We start from the raw sequence: 15,785 nt of genomic DNA on the forward strand, positions 1-15,785 counted from the left end.
ATTCAAATCCACATAAGAGGAATTCTTCAATTCCTGCCAATAACAGGTGAACATCGTGCTGACTGCAAACTTGTTTCGTAAACGTCTACCCATGCCATTGTCCTTTACCTATTTCAACCTTCAAAACAAGACTGTGGTTCCATAATAAGGTGCTGTTCAGATGGCAAATCGAGATTGGAAATTAGAGAAATTAGAAATTGTCTAGGACGCAATGCTTCCTGGAAACCAATAAAATATTCTCAGACCTGCAAGCAGGCAGACTTAATAATTTATTTGACTATGATCAATAAAATCACCATATGTTCTATGTTGGTGTGAAAATTGACATACTTTGCATTTGCAGTGTGGTCAAGTTGAACGGAGAGTTACAGTGCCTTGCAAAAGTATTCATCCCCCTTGGCGTTTTTCCTATTTTGTTGCATTACAACCTGTAATTTAGACAGATTTTTATATTTAGAAAAAATAATTTGAACATCACACAGAGCACCATTAAATCCATTATTAAAAAAATTGAAAGCATATGGCACCACAACAAACCTGCCAAGGATAACCACTTTAAGCCGTACACGCCACAGAGTGGGGCTTTACGGAAGAGTTGCCAGAAAAAAAGCCATTGCTTAAAGAAAAAAATAAGCAAACACATTTGGTGTTCGCCAAAAGGCATGTGGGAGACTCCCAAACATATGGAAGAAGGTACTCTGGTCAGATGACACTAAAATTGAGCTTTTTGGCCATCTAGGAAAACGCTATGTCTGGCGCAAACCCAACACCTCTCATCACCCTGAGAACACCATCCCCACAGTGAAGCATGGTGGTGGCAGCATCATGCTGTGGGGATGTTTTTCATCGGCAGGGACTGGGAAACTGGTCAGAATTGAAGGAATGATGGATGGCGCAAAATACAGGGAAATTCTTTAGGGAAACCTGTTTCAGTCTTCCAGAGATTTGAGACTGGGACGGAGGTTCACCTTCCAGCAGGACAATGACCCTAAGCATACTGCTAAAGTGGTTTAAGGGGAAACATTTAAATATCTTGGAATGGCCCAGACCTCAATCCAATTGAGAATCTGTGGCATGACTTAAAGATTGCTGTACACCAGCGGAACCCATCCAACTTGAAGGAGCTGGAGCAGTTTTGCCTTGAAGAATGGGCAAAAATCCCAGTGGCTAGATGTGCCAAGCTTATAGAGACATACAGCTGTAATTGCTTCAAAAGGTGGCTTGAATTCCAGGTTGTAAGGCAACAAAATTGGAAAAATGCCAAGGGGGGTGAATACTTTCGCAAGCCACTCTATATCCTCCTTATGGCTTGGCTTGGACCCTGTCTCTTCCCAGTACCCGTTGGGAGGACACACTGCTTGCGTCGCAAATGGCACCCTATTCCCTACATAGTGAGCCCTGGTCAAAAGTAGTGCACTATATAGGAAATAGGGTGCCATTTACGACCAGCCAAGCCCGCTGCCTTTGCAACCATAGTGCACGTATCACAGATGCAGAGATATCAAGTTCCAGGATCATGTCCAAATGGATCATGCCACATCGGAAGAAAGGAAGCCCCACAGGCCTTTAAAAACAAAGTACTATTTATCCTTTTTAAGGTTCGAAAAAGGAAATTACTGCAGAGCAGGGTCTGTCACAGTGATTTAATGTGAAACAATGAAAGAAGCCCTAGAACTGTTTTTCGGATGAAATATATCCTTCCTCTGAGAGCCTGGAGTTCTTCAACAACAAAGCAGACTCTAAAAAACATATCAACCACACAATGATAATAACTCCCAATGAGTCGAATCAATGCCATTTGCACAAACATTCTCAACACTGTGCATGTAGGCCTATATCACATAATAGAAGGATCTTTGACACGTGCTTTATATTCTTCGCTGCATGTTCTTTTGACATGGCTGTCGGTATGCTGTCTGTATGCTGTCTGTGGCTGCTTAACACAATCATTTCCAGTGGAAATAATCTGTGTGGCGGACACAACAATAAGAACCTCTTACCAATGCATTACACTGTACCATATCATCCCCACTAAAATGGGACTCGAGGATTAAAAAGATTCAACTCGACTCTCCCTGTTCCTGTTCTAGATAAATCCGGCTTTTCTTCCATTTGATTATAACATTATCAAAACAAAATTCCAGGCAATTAAAGTCCAGATTACGTTGTAATTTGGGGTCTGGTACATTAGTCTGCACTCCATCATCTACCTAATAGACCTCTAATGCATTCAGACAGTAATACCCCCACTAATCCCTATGTTAATATTATTAATGTCCAAGGGCCAGGCTGCACCTCCTATGGATTACATAACTCATGTCTCCTCATATCTCCCTGTTAAAAGCATCCTGATCCTCCTAGTTGCCAAGTGGGCTAACAGTGTAAAACACCTTTAGTGTTAGGGTCCATGTTAAATGCAATGCAGCCAGATCTATGACTGATTAGATGGGTGCACTCATTATCTAACAACCTGCATCATATCATAAACTGATGGGAGATTAGTGAGTGACATCATCAAATGTGTGCATAATGGTTCTACTTAGTTAGCTCCCTAATTGTTCTTGACCACCACGTGACCTGGCCAGGAAAAAAAAACTCTGGGCCCTAGTTACACGGACATAAGCAACTCTTTGCAATCTGATCAGGGCAATAAGTGAGGCTAGAACTGAGATAGGGTAAAATAAATAAAAGGTATGGTTAGTTTCCCTCTTCACAAGGGGAAGCCAACCACAGTCTATAAAATTGTGACGTTCCTCCCCAAAGCCCCTCACTGCCACACAGAGCAGAGCGCTAGCTGGTAATTAATGCAGCTTGGGGAAGCAGCTCAGATTAGTGCCTGATTTTTGTCATTGATAATACTGGGGAATGTCACAGAGCAGGCTCCAGTGCAGCGCTAGGCTAGGCAAGGCAAGACAACGCTATGCTACTGTAGGATATGCTATGCTAGCCAATGATACTGTAGGCAACGCTATGATACAGTAGGCTACACTATGCTATGCTAGTCACCCAGATAGTGGTCCTCTGTAGCTCAGCTGGTAGAGCACGGCGCTTGTAACGCCAGGGTTGTGGGATCAATCCCCGGGTCCACCCATACTGTAAGTCGCTTTGGATAAAAGCGTCTGCTAAATGGCATATTATATTATTATTATAGCACTGTTAGCACCGTCACTCCACCTCAGCTTTAATGTCAGCTACAGTCTGTGGTAGAGGGAGGCTGCCTTCCTCTGACAAATATTTACTTTTCAGGCTAAACATATTAGCTTAATTGGCTGGCAGCTTGTTGTCGTCTAGGCTCACAGGCCAAAGTTTCAGCTAACATGGAAATGGCATCGCTGTGACTTCTGGAATCGGGGGAAGCATAATTGGTTTCAATCTTCTCGGCTTGTTCGCTGAATATTAGTCACCACAATGTTGCATTACCTACGCAAACAGATAAATGCCCTTGTAGGCTATTTCCACATCTCCATATGCCCCATTTTCATAGAAATGATTTTCATTCCTGATGCCATTTCCCCATATTGGGTTTCCATTTAGGACTGGTGAATTTCATTCAGCTGCATTCGAGGCATGCAACATGTTGTAATGAGATTGTAAGCAATGTCTTTTTATTCTTCCTGCAGATCGCACTGCCAGCAAAGCAGCTAAATTACAGTTCATGACTAGGCAGCTTGTGTGGTAAAAGAATGAGGAAGAGAGCAACCTGGTCCAGTAGCTGTTACAGCTGGTCTCCCGAGTGGCGCAGTGGTCTAAGGCACTGCATTATCATTATAAAAATAAGCTGTTACCATGTTCTAACACATATGGTTTCTGTTTCATAGTTGTAACAAAGGCACTTCACAAATAAAATTGATTGAACACTTGAATTTTGGTGTTTTTGTAACATAAACTAATGAAAATGCTATTGTGTTATTTTAAATCAAATAAATATCGTAGTCTAATGTTTACCCAAGGGCTTCATAAACACAACCAAATGATTATTGCGATAGTATACATGAAACATATTAATTACACTGTTAGAATGTTGCAGTCAGAATGACTGCTCATTAGCTTGAAGGGGGGTCCCCTCGAGGCATAGCTGTTCTAGTGTTAAAAGTTCCTCAGCCATCATATCCCTGGACCAACAGGGAGCATTTTCCCTCTCCAGTTTCCCCCTTTATGCGTCATGACAGCTTTATGAAGTGGATGGCTAGAATCCTATTAAAACAACGTTTCTCAGAGTAATAGTGCTGGCCTAGGATCAGGTCACCCCTCATATTCATTATGATTTAAAAGGCAAAACTGATCCAAGATCAGCACTCCAACTCTGAGATGCTTTGTTTAGATCCACTATTTATTTTTTATTTAACCTTTATATACCTAGGCAAGTCAGTTAAGAACAAATTCTTATTTACAATGACGGCCTACACCGGCCAAACCCGGACGACGCTGGGCCAATTGTGCGCTGCCCTATGGGACTCCCAATCACGGCCTGTTGTGATACAGTCTGGAATCGAACCAGGGGGTCTGTAGTGATGCCTCAAGCACTGAGATGCAGTGCCTTAGACCGCTGCGCCACTTGGGAGCCTATGAAACATTCTAGAGGAGCATCATTAGACGCAAAGTCCTGAGACAGCGTGGTTAAGACTTACTGGGTCTGGGGACGACAGGGATCAATGATCATTGACGTAGCATGGAAGCTCCAGAAAGCTCTAGAAAATGGAATATGTTGCTCAGTTCATGTGGTCGGCGGAGGGTCAGCGGTAAATGGTGTAAGGGAAATCCAGCTTACCATGAAGTAAGGCAAAGGGTGGCTACTTTGAAGAATCTAAAATCTAAAATATATTTTGTTTTGTTTAACACTTTTTTGGTTACTACATGATTCCATATGTGTCATTTCATAGTTTTGATGTCTTCACTAATCTTCTACAATGTAGAAAATAGTAAAAATTAAGAAAAACCCTTGAATGAGTAGGTGTCCAAACTTTTGACATGTACTGTATGTTCTATGTAAGCTATTTCTATGCGTCCCGTTCTTAAGTTTAGTTTTTACTTTTGGTTTTGTACACCAGCTTCAAACAGCTGAAAATACAATATTTTTGGTTATGGAAAATATATTTCACAGCGGTTCAGATGGTACAATGATTCGCTACACAATGACTGCTTGGTTTGTCACAAACTGAAATTAGGCGATCTATTCAAATTTGAGCAACCAGGAAATGGAGGAGCGATTTCTACATTTTGCATCTTTAAAGAAAGCCATTTTACCTACAAACGTCACAACCTTTAGACCCAAGGCTGAGCTTTTGAACGGAGGAGTGAGGTAAGGTCATGTTATGTGAATTATGGCTCAAGTGACAGTTGCAAATACAGTAGCTATAGCACCCATTAGCGCTTTCTATAGAAAGCCTATGGATCTAGACGATAAGAGGGGTTGACATTGGCTTTATCCAGGTTACAATGAAGTGTCTGTCTCCCTAGTTGCCATGGGTGGAGTGTCTCTGTTCTATTTACCCTAAAGTCATTTTGCACAGACCATGTAAACATAAGAGTCAAATTGGATGACACCTTCAATGTGCAATGCATCTCTTTGTCTGGCACAACACACTACTGGTGAGCGATAAGCAAAAAAGCATGACAAATTCATAGATTCTTTGATGTCTGTCATCTTGGTATCTGAAAGTAATTTTTAGGCTATAAGCTAGCAGTTCAAAACAACTTAATATAATAGTTTGACAATTTAAAGACGCACTATGCAGAACTCTCTACGCCATTTCCTGGTTGCTAAAATTCTAATAGTTAGTCTAATTTCAGTTCAGTTTTTAATTTCACTCTCCCGAGTGGCGCAGTGGTCTAAGGCACTGCATCGCAGTGCTAGCTGTGCCACTAGAGATCCTGGTTCGAAACCAGGCTCTGTTGTAGCCGGCCGTGACCGGGAGACCCATGGAGTGGCGCACAATTGGCCCAGGGTAGGGGAGGGAATGGCCGGCAGGGATGTAGCTCAGTTGGTAGAGCATGGCGTTTGCAACGCCAGGGTTGTGGGTTCGATTCCCACGGGGGGCCAGTATGAGAAAAAAAATGTATGCACTCACTAACTGTAAGTCGCTCTGGATAAGAGCGTCTGCTAAATGACTAAAATGTAAATGTAATGTGACAAAACAAGCAAGTATAGTGTAGAAATTCATTGTACCATCTAAACCACTGTGAAATGTATTTTCCATAACCAAAAATACTGTATTTTCAGCTGCTTGAAGCTGCTGTACAAAACTGAAAGTAAAAGACACAAAAACGAAACTTAAGAACAGGAAGCATAGAAAAATGCGCACATAAAAGAGATCTACCGCTTCTCAGACTTGCTTTCAATGAAAATGACAGATCTATAACTCACATTTCTATGTGAATTTTGTCATCTCAACCAAAAAAATACATATTGCAGCTTTAAAAGTACAATTTAATAAGTATTTGATTACGGATTCTTAATCTGGCTTTAAGCAATAAGGCATGAGAACCTGTGGATTATCATGAATAACACACGGTTTAGGTCTGTTCTTAGACATGACATGATGCGGAACAATAATGAACAAGGACCCTGGCAAATCAGGACACATGACATAGTCAACACTCCCATTCATCCTGTATGCTTATGCTTTCTCTCCCACTGGCGTAGCTGTGTGTTGTCAACCTGATTATGTTATGACCAGCCTGCCAAGTCATACCCGTATGACAGAAGAAGCCCTAAGGTCCCCCAGAAAACATAGTCCAGAGCTAGCAGCCTCTTTCCTTTGGGATGTGAGCTGCACTGTCCAGATAGATCTGCTCAATGGACAAGGCAACAAGATCAAAGGACCTGGGTCCAAGGATTAGAGTAGGGGAAAGCTTCCGTCACTTTGCTAGTGGAAAAATATAGTCCAGCAAAGATAGCTTTTCATCTGGTGTATGACGTCATCTGGTGTATGATGCCAGAAGTAACATTGTCAATATTATTCTTAGAGTAGGAGTAGCGGGAGTACAAAGCATACTGTGGAGTAGACAGTGGTGATAGTCCCAAGGGCCTTAAGTCGGTATTCTCCTCCTTTCTCCCTTTCTGTCACTTATTCCTCTTTTTCCATCACTCGCTCTCTGAGAAGAAAAGTATATGAACAAGAACACTTGTTATATTTGATTTCAGGCTGACAACCAAGAGAAAAGTGATTCTGAACAACTAAAATGTTCTGCCTTTTTCAGCAAGGGTTGCCATCAAAGCTCTGGCTGTCTTCTTCGTTTGATTGCTTGCCTAGTCACTTCAAAGCCCCATACTGTGAAACCGGCTTGGATCAATCATGCAATCAGTAAGTAAACAGGGGTCTATTATCTCATGCCATACAGGTGTCAGTGGATGTATTTCCAACCATGCAGGAATTCTCTGGCGAACAAGATTTGAATGAATGTGTAGCTCTCATAAGGAAAATAGGATGGACAGCAAGCACAGAGGCAGAGAATGAAGCTCTCAGTCCATTGGTTCATGATTACGTTCATCATGCACTTTATACAGAGATGTTTTGGGTGGTCTGAAATACAGTCTCTCCATCAACACATCTGGCCATGTTTGGCATGCAAAACGGCTACATTTCACTGAATATTCACATACCCTGTTCACATATCAAACAACATTTCCCAAACACACTAAGCCAGAGGCTTCTAGTGAATAAATAATTCAGCATGAACGGATGGGTTTCATTTCGATGCGGTACAGCTACATTGTCGAAAACAAGAACAGAGGTTTTCTGGGAAATCCAAAATGGCCGTTTGTCTTGTAAGGTAATTTCTGGTCAGTGTGGGTAGCTGGGTATCGCTCCAACTCTCTGGGGATCCCCCATCACAGCATGGTGCTGCCTGTCTGGTTTAGCTTAAAGGCACACAGCGGTAGTTTTGACACATCTGGGCTGTTTTGAAGGGATCTCCGCCTCTCCGCCCATGCAGGCTTTCCCCATGTCCCCCTGGCCATAAAGAAGACAGACAGACAGACAGACAGACACAGTAGCTCTGTTGGATCTAAAGCCATAATCCACCCACACAGCCCTGGAAATGGCCTGGATTAACCAGTGGCGATGGTAAGTAATTTACAAAGTGACACAGGCATCCTGGCTACTAATGCATGGGCCAAATGACACTGGCTTGGCTGTAGCCTGGCTCTCAGCCCATTCGGGTATGCTTATGGCCTATTTGACTTTAGTATGTAGAAAATAAATGATGTCGCTGCCTCGCTTTCAAACCAAAGTATTATGTTATTAGAATGTCCATAGAGGTCTACAGCATTTTAATAATGCCCGGCACTAAAGTGAGTCGTGGTGAGTTGATGAATAGATATAGTCCATATACAGCATTTTAATGGCCGGCACTAAAGTAAGTTGTGGTTGAGGGGTTTCATATAGGCCTAGATATCCAGCTGTTGTACTGTAGTAGCTCTCAGGGTAATGGATGTAATCGAGGTTCGCTCTGTTCTGTTCTTGCTGCTCAGCCCTAGGGGCCAGAGGTGCTGTTGCATCTGTGTGCATACATGGGCTGGAAAGGAGGGGTTGTCTAGGTTCTATGTGGCCTACAGTGGATGGAGGATCCAGAGGCTGTACCAAGGGAAGGTTTAGGGGGTTAAGCGGTTTTACTCCCGGGGCCAGCATATTCACATCATCCCTTTCATCTGCCTGGTTACCCCTGCCATTAGAGTGGATTGGATGACTAACCCCATAGACAGACAGACACACAGACACACACAAGCTCTACTAGCAAGTCCTCTCTGAATTCTTTCTCACTATTGTGATGAGCAGCAGCTAAAATCCAAATCATCAGCTTGGGTATAATTCAAGGTAATGATCTCAGCTTTCAGAGTACATAAGAACGAGCCTGGCGCTAACCGATGGCTTTATTGATAATTTCCCTTAGGATGCTGTGGAATGGAGAGAATGCGGAGCGAGAATGGGGGAGAAGGGGTGGTTAGATCTGCTCTACCCAAGGCAGAGTGCACTGTAGCGGCCTAGCTCTCTGGCACTCAGGGGAGGAGAGCCCTATTGTGAAAGCCCCAATCCACAGCCTCCGAGGCGATGCGCTTGCTCCACCACCGCCTAAAAGGCATAGCCCAGGGCAAGCTTAGTTACATAACCCTGGTTGGTTGACACAGTTGTCCTTTGCCTGTCGACTGGTGTCAGCAGTGGGTTTGTTTATGGCAAATTCTCCCTCTAACCCTGCCTCACTGACTGGTACCAACACTGTCCATTAAGGTGATTTCAGGTGGACTTTGTGATAAAGCCACCACATGTCCCTAAGGAAGAGATGGTATTCATTATACAGTATATGAGACCTAGTAAACCCAGGGGAAATATGGCGGGGGACGTGTATATGGAATACTGCAGAGCATTTACAATGAAGAAAGATAATGGAACCATAACCCATTGAGGATTGATGGTTCCATAAACAAGTTTTCATGGAAGTAAACCTCCATCTATGTAGCAGACGATTTCACATAATTGGAGTGATGCCAATGATTACGCAACACGTCAGAGCATAGCAGCACACATTCTGTCAGTCACTCTTCTTGGTCTAAACATTTGTAAACTCTATATTAACAAAGTGTTGGTGATAAAAAAAGATAACTGTACCTTGCAGAAGTACAGGCAGAGTACAGGTACAGCCTAAGTTAAGCATAGAGAAGCTGATAGATACAACAGGACCAACTAGTTACATGAGGTGAGCTGTAGTTCCCCCCAACAAACTACCTACCTACCTACCTACCTAGCTATGTAAGCCATAAAGGTTTTTGGATACTAAGGAATGGTTTCTCAGACCCAGATTAGGCCTAGTCCTGGACTAAATAGCACTTTCGATGGAGAATCTCCATTGAGAATGATTTAAATCCAGAACTAGACCTAATCTGTCTCTCTGAAACTAGTCGTTACAGCAATAGAAAGCGAGACTAGCTCAGAAATGTACTGCTGAGAACCAACTCCAAAACAGGGGAAGGTAGATGGAGTCCTCGGTACCTATGGGAGATGGGAGGACTAGATTACACACCTGCTGGACTGCGGGGGCAAGTAAGGACACAGGGTAGAGTTTACCTTTCCGTCCTCTGTCAACACAGGATGTGCACAAGGATTCCCTTAGCACTGTCTAAACAAGCCCGGAGCACAGGAGCGTGATCTGAGAGCGGGTTGAGAGGCCACTGTTCATCAAAGGGAGGGGAGGGAGGTTCCAGGGAGCGGGAGGGAGTGTGTTATCACGTCTCCTCTGGGTCAATGTTTGGTTTGAACATGGTTAAGTATGAAGAAGAAAAAAATGTATGCACACACTAACTGTTAAGTCGCTGGATAAGAGCGTCTGCTAAATGACTAAAATGTAAATGTTAAGCATGTCTGCAAACACAATGAAAGTGAACAGAGACACACAGGCTTGGTTTGTCTGTGGTACACTGTGTGACAAATATCCTGGTTATTGATTTTATTAAGTTGTTTTGAATAGAGAGAACAGGACTTTGATGAAACCTTTGTTATATGTATATATGCAGAATACCTGTTCAGGTATTTCATAACATGTTGTGTCTGGACTGATCTAACCCAATTTGACTGTTTAAGTTCAAACAAGAGAGAAAAAGACTCCATTTTGTTGAGCCATCACCATTACACTGTCCATCCACATATCTCATTCATGTTCCCTACATGTCCATAGACATAGAAACATCGCTCTGCTCCTACCGCTCCCTTGGGAGATTGGTCTCTGCTCCTCTCACACCAAGAAACCTATTACTCCTCCACTCTCACCAACAACAGACCATTGGAAGGCATCGGGTAAAATCCATTACCACCTGTCAAAGAAGACGGGCCCATTCAACTGTTCCATCAATCCTTCAAACCATCAATGGCCTTCCACAAAGACACTATTCTCTGGGCTCCATTTCTCCATCCATATTCCAACCATAATGGAAGAGAAGGTAGTCGTAGAGAGAGAAACACTTAAAAGCCCATCTGAGGTTGGTCGTTTTTAAGCCAATGGTTTTATGGTTGGTTTATCATGGTTTCAATGCCAGGAGATTATGTAAGATCTAAAAGCAGTGGACTTCTCAATGGTAATTTTATTTTAGAATCAATTGATATACGCTTAAGTACAGTATATGATGTGCCTAGATGTGCTTAAATGTTAATTGGGCCAATAACCATCAATAGAATGCTTATGCTAACTCCTCCATTCACTATTAGTGGTAATACTAACATTCTTACTATTTGGACGAAAGACTGCTATCATGTTTTAATGGTACAGTTTATAGAGGCTGGGTGTGGAGCAATGCACAAGTTTACAATGTGGCAACAGTAATTCCAAAGTAATTGGGATATGAATACAAACGCCTGCAGGTTAACTTGTGGAATTGGATTCCACAGAAACAGGATTGTCTGAGGGTAACAAGAATTGGCACAGATACCATCTCACATGGTGACTACTTGTACTTGGGTAAACATGAGGGCTTGTTCACCCCTCATCTTTACTTTGGTGGTATTTAATCAACCTTATAATTGGCGAGGGCGAGTAACATAGTAGTGACACAACAGCACAGCTCAACTGTGACCGTGAGGTGAGGTGTCGGTTTACAAATAACGGAAAATACTTGTTGAGTGTTAGCTAGTGGATATGATCTCTCTGTTGGCAAAGGCTTCTGACAACTCGTCAAGCTCTATGTAGTGTCTGGGGATTCCCATAACAAAATGATAGCAAGAGATCTTAATATGAATGTTGCTCTAGTTGATCTAAATAGACTAGATATGAAATAATCCATGTGGGATTGGTAGCTAATGGTTTTACATGGAGACCAATATGACACAAGCTAATTTTAATGTCTCGAACGCAATGATTTAACAATTGTTGGAAACACAGATACTGTATGTAAAGTTCACATTTGAACACCAACAAATTCATTCATTCCAGTCCAGACATCAGACATCTTCAAATTCCATTAAATCTAATGTAACTTCATTTCAGGCCGACACAGAAAGACCACTAGGATAGGCTTATCATGTCTTTACTCAATAGAAGCCTCCCTGCTTGTTGACTTGAGCCTCCCCATTTCCAAGGAGCCCATTAATAATTGATGAGAGGACAGGTATTTTTAAGTGGGACCTTCAGCTTTTGAATAGCAGGGCCGTTACCTCCTCGCCTTCATTTTGATACGGCGGCCATTATTTATTTAGCAGTAGACCCAGGAACAGATTTATAACAGGGGGAAATGCTGTGCTTTCCAGAATGGCTGTAAAACCACTGCTACCAATTCTCTGCATAAATATATGTAATGGATACAGAAGAGCAGCTAGCACCTACACAGTGTTGCTGACATCTCTAATGCTGTAATGCATATCTATAGTCTAACTCTAATGCTCTGAACGCAGGGGTTTAAGTCTTTAATAGTGCACTGTGATTTCTACATGACAAGTAGAGACTATAACAGTAACGAGCGATGCTGTGACAGAACCCTGAGGGAGAAGACAAGACAGAGACAAAAGGGGCTTCACCGATGGTGCTTTGGCATACATATAAAAACATGTCAGGATGTCATCACTGCAGCACCTAGCCCTGAGTTGATAACGAGCAGGCTTTCCCATCAAATATTCAAGCGCCAGCAAACACTCGGAGCCTCTGAGCAAAGTGCATCGCAACTCCAAGACACCAAGATCACATACAAGTGGAGGAGTGTCTTTATCGATCGCAGTTACTAAGCCCTGGAAGACAGGCTCCACACACATATCGACAAATACGTAGATACATGCATGATGTACAACACACATTCGTACGTATGGATACATACAATTTACGATACACACATGCATGCAGGAACCTGAACACACACACAAGTATACACACTCACTCCACAACAATAAAAGTGGACTTATTCCAGACAAGAGCCTTCTGAACCACAGAGATATCAAAAAGCCCTCTCTGGCGAGTGTTTAACCTCGTACTCCAGCAAATGGACGTCTTTTGCTGCCATTTAACAGCGGCTCTCAGAAGACATCCTTTCAGAAAATATCTCATTCAACCAACGGCTCAATGATCACAGGTTAACATCATCCTGGCTGGCTGAAGCAGCAGCACTTACCATGAGGCAGGGACTCTCACCACTGGCTGGCAAGATCAACACTTTCCACATTACACTACCATTCATGTTGATAGAATGGCATATATCCGATGGGAATACCACTTAAGCGCAAATCAACATACTTAACTGGCATTCAACCGTTATCGTTATTAACGAAGTGTTTGCTCCTTAGGAAAACGTCCTGCTTTGCTCACACTCTCAGTTCGCTCTTATCTTCTAGAGAAAGGATGAGAGCGGGTATTTCTCAGGTATCACGCCAGTTCATTGGAAGTGCAGCCATGCAGGCGAAGCTTACAAAGAATAGGAAAATGTCTGAATCCAACAAAATAATAACTTTACCAGCGAACCAGCATTTCTCTCTCTGGCCGCCAAGCTAATTAACAGCTTTAGACTTGCTTCACTATAAGAAATATTGGACAGATCAAGACAGCAGATAACGTAATGATCCATTTCCTCTTTGATGACTCCAGTAAAATGATGAGTTACTGTTGTTTCTCTTTTCTGCATGAGAACGGTCTAGTGATATCAGACACATTAAATATTACATTTACAATTTAGTCATTTAGCGGACAGTTTTATTCATAGTGGCTTACAATCAGATTTACAATCTTACTTACAACAACAATCTCTAAGCACCACAATTGTACACTATTAAACTATATTTAAGATCTTCAAGTCACGCCACAATGCTTTAGAACCAAAATAAACATCTGTCTAGTGAATACTTGGCATGAGTTACTGCAGCGTTATTTTCACAAAATGTCCACGACAAAACATTACCTTTTTAAAATAATTGCCGTCTGACAGTATAAAACTGAATCTGAATACATAAATATACACTGAGTGTACAAAACATTAGGAACACCTGCTCTTTCCATGACATAGACTGACCAGGTGAATACAGGTGAAAGCTATGATCCATTATTGATGTCACTTGTTAAATCCACTTCAAATCGGTGTAGATGAAGGGGAGGAGCTGGGTTAAAGAAGGATTTTTAAGCCTTGAGACAATTGAGACATGGATTGTGTATGCGTGCCAGTCAGAGGGTGAGTGGGCAAGACAAAAGATTTAAGTGCCTTTGAACAGGGTATGATAGTAGATGTCAGGCACACCGGTTTGAGTGTGTCAAGAACTGCAACGCTGCTGGGTTTTTCATGCTCAACAGTTTCCTGTGTGTATCAAGAATGGTCCACCACCCAACTGTGGGAAGCATTGGAGTCAACATGGGCTAGCATTCCTGTGGAACGCTTTCGACACCTTGTAGAGTCCATGCCACGACGAATTGAGGCTGTTCTGAGGGCAAAGGGGGGTTTCAACTCAATATTAGGAAGGTGTTCCTAATGTTTTGTACACGCCGTGTATGTACAGTATATATAGCCTATATTATAACCTTTATTAACAGCTTAGAAACCCTTTATAAATCCTTAGTAACTGGTACCTTGATACAACATTTTCTTGAGACAAAAGTTAGCCTTTTCTTAGCACGAGCACATAGCCTAGTAGCCTACATTCTTCAGGTTTGAGTAATGCACTGACCTACAGTACTCTACAGATGGGAATCAGTAAACAAGAAGTTTGAGATTATTGATGGCACCAGGAAGAGACACAGACCCTGACTAACGAGACTTGGCAAACTACAGGCGAATGCCATTAACCCCTCAGACCTAGCCTAGCTAAAGCACAAGCAGATTCAGCTGCCAGGCTACGGTACACCATTCTGCATCCCAAATGGCACCCTATTCCCTATGTAGTGCAGTACTTTTGACAGGTGCCAATAGGGCTTTGGTTTTGTAGAGAAAACCTCTGGGTAGTCATATTTCTGTTTCCTTTACCAGGCCTATTTGAACTCTGGCATCCATGAGATTGCTGTGTGTGATTTGATTTAATGTCAGTCCAGTTAGTCAGCTGGGAATAATACTATCCATTAATGTCTATATTAAACGTTTATCAAGTAGTCCCCAAAACATCTAGGTCCGTCTTTCCAAGAGCTGAGGAGTGCATTGTAAATGTTATCTCACTTTGGTATCATAAATAACCATCTTTTTTTTAAATCGCAGACAATCAATTCTTCACACAGACAACCACTAAATGTCAAGATATTCCCTAGTATTAGCTGCATAAATCCAATTAAGATTATTTAAGTCTCAAAGGGCACTTGAAGAAACTCCTGAGACTCAAACAAAATCAATCAGAAAGTTAAGAAAGTTCAAAGTCTCTACATTGTGAATCATTGGCTTATTAAAAATGTATAAATAACATTTTTTCTAAAGAACTGCTTCAAACGACTGAAAATGGTAATGAGTTTGGAAAAGGGTCGGAAAAAGAAAACAGTCACAACATCAATCCATGCCATTTCTGTGAGTGATAAGACCTTCTGAGTGCTTTGTCACAGATACTTTAACCATTATGTTCTGTTATTTACGACTTCATATTCCGGAGTGTGTGTAAGGAAGGCATCATACTCAAACAGCACAGACAAATGTAGGTCTCCCGGCAATGTTCCCCCCAAAATAAGGCACTGAGCAAATTTAAGGTCTGCTGAGCGCAAACTTGAAGGTTATGAAAATTCGGTGCGTGTTTACTGTGAACACTGAGGCTGTACCCACTTTAAGTTACAGTTTTAACAGTGGCCAAGTAGGCTACTGTGGCTATTTGATCATAATATAAGCCTACCAGAGTGGCCTACCATCAAAAACAATGGAG

At 42.1% G+C, this 15,785-nt stretch overlaps 1 protein-coding gene across 2 annotated transcripts in view; it reads right to left on the reverse strand.

Moving 5' to 3' along the window:
- The window catches only part of LOC121533158 (protein kinase C alpha type), a 215,110-nt gene that overhangs the window by 197,724 nt on the left and 1,601 nt on the right, over positions 1-15,785 (reverse strand). The gene's annotated exons all lie outside the window — the stretch shown is intronic.

Source organism: Coregonus clupeaformis, chromosome 30 (assembly GCF_020615455.1).
Source record: "Coregonus clupeaformis isolate EN_2021a chromosome 30, ASM2061545v1, whole genome shotgun sequence".
Lineage (NCBI taxonomy): Eukaryota > Metazoa > Chordata > Actinopteri > Salmoniformes > Salmonidae > Coregonus > Coregonus clupeaformis.